We start from the raw sequence: 6,000 nt of genomic DNA, 5'->3' as shown, positions 1-6,000 counted from the left end.
GTTTTTGACCGCAGGGATGTTCAGATCACAGGGGCTTATATCCCCTACACATACAGGCCTTCGATTGTCAGGGTGTTCCTGTGGTGCTTTGGGTTTGGTCTTTTCCACCCAGTGTATGGAACTGCCCTGACCATGTACGAATGTTAGATGAGTCACATGGGCATGGTTTGTCCATGTCTATGATACCATGCCCCCCCCATTATTCCTAACCGTGTGCACTGATTGGCCGGCGTACCCGTTGTAGATCTTGTTATAGTAATTGCACACGGTCTGGTCGAACGGACCTATTTCCATTACTAACCCTCGGTATTCATAACCTGTCTCGCTATATTACATGGGTTTAACATTGCGTGACGGCTTTCACTGAGCCACGGACATGTCCGTTGCTTAGTTTGGGCCAGTCCCGCTCTGCTACACACATTTAACATGGTGGAACAGGTTGAACAGCTCAGCAACGGGGACATCGGGCTCTCCGTCGCTGTTTAGTATTGAATTGCTATGTTGACTTTGTTTCACAGAGCGAGACAGTGTCAACATTGGTAACGGACATCTCGCGCGACGTCCGCACCGCGGGTGCCGTATGTCTGCGTTTGGGCGGCGGACAGGCATTATGCTGTGCCATTATGTCTGGGAATATATGGTTTCTTTCCATAGATGATATGTCATACTAGCAATGACCCGCGTCTGGGTGTGGGTACTGCTGTATTTACCCATGGCAAGAGTGGCCTTAGGTCAAGTGGTGCCCTAGGCAGAAGGACTCCATGATGCCACCGCCACATCACCCGCTACCCCCATCCTGGTCTACCTACACAAAATAAAGGCTGGAAAGGTGCCCCGAGTAGAGCGGCACCCTAGGCGGCTGCCTAGTTGGCCTATGCCTAAGGCCGGCTATGTGTGTGGTCCCTCGGGCATCGGACTCAGGAACGCACCACGTCTGCCGTGAGTATATCTAGCATTACCCACATCCAGGCGTGGTTTATTGCTATGATGTTCCATGTGAACGGACACGTGTGTTTGGACAACCTACAATAGCTTCTGCTATTGGCATACAATGCTGTGGGTGGTGCCGGTTACCATAAATATGCCTTTCTCAAAAGCCGAATTCACACTTCTGAACACTACTGTGGTCTCCTTTAAGGCCCCTGAGCCAGTGGTAAACATTACTCAAACCGCTGAATCACGTACATATGCCTTCCACCAGCACCTACAGGACTGCATGGATCAGGCAATCCCATACAAAACTGAGACTCTTTGTACCAAAGCCAAGCATCCAGTCTGGTGGACCCCAGCCATGAACAAGCTCTACAATGACAGGAGGTAGCTACTACAAGATAGAGCGGGATACTTGTAAGGTAAGACACCCTTGTTCATTATATGTGAAGAACTACAAGCTGTCATGAAATCATCCAGGGGAAATTCAACAGAGAAATCTACAAGGACTCAACAGACAATCATAAGGCCTTCTTTAGCTATGTTGGACACCTGGAAGGACACTCCCAGATATGCTCAGACTGGGTTCTGAATGATGTGAAGATGACTGAACCTACACACATTGCCAACATACTGGCTGACAGGTTCGGTGCTAACTTCTCCCCCCCCCCCACATGGAGAGATATCTATACCAGAGGATTGTAGATCCTGGAACATCTGTAACGCACAGGTGGGAAATGCTCTCTCCAAGGCAGTAAACACAGCATCCATGGGACCAGATGGTGTCCCAGATGTGTACTCCATGAACACAATGGGGAATTAAACCCACAGTTAGGACAGCTGTTTAATGTTAGCCTCACCTCAGGATACGTACCCAAGTAGTGGCACAAGGCGACTGCAGTCCCACTTCACAAGGATGGTGCCTCCACTGACCCTGGTAATTACCGTCCCATTAGCTTGACAAGCCTTATCTGCAAAGCCATGGAGAAGGATCATAATGGAACTCGTAGATAAAGACATGGGGGACTTGCATACTTTGGATCCAACCCAGTTTGGCTTGGTCAAAGGCAGATCATGCCTTTTAAATGTGTTTGACTTTTTAGGATCAGTCACCAAGGCCATTGATGAGGGTAAAGCAGTCCATACAGCCTACCTCGACCTGGCAAAGGCCTTCGACACAATACCCCCCTCAGGTATCATTGATAAACCCGTCAGCTTGAATGTAAATACATACATCGCCAGATGGGTTGCAAACTGGCTAAGTGACAGAACCCACACGGTCATGGTTGCTGGCGCCATGTCATACTCACAGCCGGTCACAGGTGGTGTCCCACGGGGCTCAGTCCTGGGTCCACTATTTTTCGGCATCTACATTTCCAAAGTACAAGCAAACACAGGGGGGTTATGGCTGACAATGTTTGCAGATGACTGCAAACTGGGTGCCATAGTCGGACACACATCTGACACAGATATCCTTCAGAAGGGCCTCACAGATATGGATAACTGGTGCCAGAGACATGGCCTACAGCTAAATGCCGGGAAATGCATAGTCATACCTTCGGGAAGAACAAGGTTACCCCTAGCTACCATATAGGTGGCAATCCACTGAGCACAGAGGGAGTTACCAGGGATCTGGGGACCCGGTTTGTCGGTAACCGTTCGTTCGACACACACGTTGCTAACGTAGTTAGGTAGACCTTCTACATTGCCCACCTGATCATGATGGGATTCACATCTAGATCAGGGGAGGTCATTGTCCCCTTGTACTCATCACTCATTAGACCTATGATTGAGTACAATGCCCCGTTCAAAATGTATCTGACCCGACACCTGCAGCAGCTGGAAAGGCCCCAACAGTTCATCGACAAACGGATGCAGGGTCTCAGGGATATGTGTTATGCTGACCGACTGAAAGGATTCCAGCTGTATTCAGTCGCATACCACTTGCCCAGAGGTGACCTGTGCCTGGCATACAAGGCCATGTCAAACACAGATTTGATGACTATGCTTCACCTAAAGAATCTAGATCCCTCAGAACCACAAGGGCAGGTGACGTACACCTTGACACTGTCATTAATAGAACGTGCTGGTGGTACAGATTCATCACCCAGACACTCACTATGCTGTTGTACAACATCCCAGTACATGTGAGGCAGAGCACCTCGCTGGCCTTGTTTTAGTATTTTGACAAGGATGTCTGAATTGATTTCTTTAACTAACCTTCTAAATGAATATTTACTTTACCACATTGTGAATCTTTACATTTCATTGATATATTTTACATTAGTCATGATCATAAGGTTTATCTCTATATATTATGGTTCATTTATATTAGTAGGTGTCTCTAGTTCTTTTAATATATTGGCACAATCCCTAGAACATATATATGTAGCTTATACACTCAGACATTTGGAAAACATTATGTTGGTTCTTCTTTCATATATACATATATTTTTATTTTTCTATGAAGAATATACTTTTTGAAGCGATGTCTGATTTACTCACTGTGTGGAATCTGTAACCCAAGTAAAGTTTTTTAGCTTGTTTGCCTTTAAGGCATTTAATTAATACTTAGCACATCTAATTTACTGACCAATTAAGGGTTTTAAATGTAGTAGGTTGAACTGCATTGTATGCATTCTGAAGAAGTCTGCTTATGAAGCAGACGAAAAGCGCTTCAATAAACTATGGTGACTGCATTTAATTCCTGGTGGGCTCTGAGTGGTCACTGACCATTTCTACAGTACCTCATTTTTGCTTTGGACTTTCTCAGCTGGTTCTCTGTGTTTTTTGTATGGGGAATGTCAAGTGTAGTCCCTATGTGTATTACCTGTGTAATGCCTTACTGCGGCAGTGTAATTCCACCGGGTTTGCAGTTATGGATGCCATCTTGGTCGTACGCTTGTCCATCCATGAGAATTGTCTACTGGACACTGGTATAGGGCTGTACACATTTCACACCTGCATTTAGCATTCTCCGGTGGATGCTTTGCATTATTAGTGGGGAGTAAGGCAGGTACTACGCCCACATCCTCCCACGGGCGGACAAAGGATTAACTGCCAAACGACACCGAGCCCTGTTTCTACATACCCAGGATCCCTTGACTGCAACAATCGACAGTACCCATTACACATCCTTCATGTGTGCGGGACTGTGATGTGGACGCACTTCTATGGACTCGGTACCCTGGGGATTTCTGTGCATATGTGCTGCATTTCATGGACAGCTATCATCAACATTGAACACGCTTGCGGTGCATATGTGTAGCTGTGACGTGGTCACGACAATCGGTTCACGTAGGTGATGACGGAGGCTGGCACGCATTCCGTACGGGAAAATTTTTGGGTCCTACAATGGACACTAATGTGCATATGTAAAGTGTAGAGCTTGTTGGACCATGTCCGTGTGGCCAGTGGGTTTGACTGCTGCTGTGTATTCACCAATCGTGGATGTCTGCTTGACTACCCATAGTGTGTAGTGCTACGGAAACCATGTTTTCCGAGACCGGAACCAAATGGTGTACATCCAATGTTGCAGGTTAACAACCGTTTTAATTAATCCCCAGAGGTCCCGGTTGTGAAGTATCGCCACTTTATTGTCGGAACGACACCTCCAGACTAGGTAAATCACGGGCACTTTAACCCAGTCTTACCGGCCATTTGCAAGTTTAATTAGCAGACACGTGTCAATACATGTATGATAATACATATTGTCATGCCGAAGTTAATCTATGTTATTTGGACAATGGCTTCTGCTATTGACATCCGTTGCTGTGGGTGTTGCCGGTTACCATACACATGGCTTTCTCAAAGGCAGAATTCACAATTCTGAACACTACTGTGGTCTCCTTTAAGGACCCTGAGCCAGTGGTCAACAGTACTGCAGCCACTGCATCACTTACATATGCCGTCTACCGTAACCTACAGGACTGCATGGATCAGGCATTCCCTTACCCAACTGTGGTTCATTGTACCAATGCCAAGCATCCAGTGTGGTGTACCCCAGCCATACACAAGCTGTACAACGAGAGGAGGTGGCTACTACAAGGCGGAGCAGACACCTTGTGAGGTATGACACCCTTGGTCATTATATGTGTAGAGCTACAGGCTGTCATGACATGGTCCAGGGCACGTTCCACAGATATATCTACATGGACCTGGCTGACAATCATACAGCCTTCATTTGCTATGCTGGACACCTGGGAGGTCACTCACACATATGCTCTGACTGGGTTCACGATGATGTGGAGTTTACTCAACATACACACATTGCCAAAATACGGGCTGACAGGTTCGGTGAGGACATCTCCACACCCTCCCCCCCACATGAACAGATGTCTGTACCGGCGGTTTGTGGTCCACAAATGTTCTGTGACGCATGGGTGGGACATGCTCTCTCCAGGGTAGTGAACATAGCATCCATGAGACCAGCTGGTGACCCGACTGTGTACTCCACGATCTCATTGAGGAATTAGACCCACAGTTAGGACAGCTGTTTCTTTGTAGCCTCACCTTGGGTAACGTACCCGGGTTGTGTCGCACAGCGACTGTAGTCCCACGTCACAGGGCCAATGCCTCCACTGACCCTGGTTATTACTGTCCCATTACCATGAGGAGACCTATCTGCAAAGACATGGGAAGGGATCATACTGCAACTCGTAGATTAAGGCATAGGGGACCTGCATACTTTGCATCCAACACGGTTTGGCTTGGTCAGGGGCGGTTCATGCGTTTAAAGCATCGTTGATGTTTTCGGGACAGTCATCGAGGCCATTGATGGGGGTCTTGCAGTCCATACAGCCTACCTCGACCTGGCAAAGGCCTTCAACACATTACCCCCTCAGGTATCATTGATAAACCCATCGGCTTGGATGTGAACACGTACATCGCAGGATGGGTTGTAAACTGGCTATGTGACACGGCCCACGCGGTCATAGTTGCTGGCAGCATGTCGCACCTACTGCCTGTCGCAGGTGGTGTCCCACGGGGCTCTTCCCTGGGTCCACTCCTCTTATACATCTACATTTCCACAGTACAGGCACACACAGGGGTGTTATGGGCGACATTGTT

This window comes from Protopterus annectens, chromosome 7.part1 (assembly GCF_019279795.1).
Source record: "Protopterus annectens isolate FY-2018-M chromosome 7.part1, PAN1.0, whole genome shotgun sequence".
Classification (NCBI taxonomy): domain Eukaryota; kingdom Metazoa; phylum Chordata; order Ceratodontiformes; family Protopteridae; genus Protopterus; species Protopterus annectens.
Note: the sequence above shows the minus strand (reverse complement) of the source record.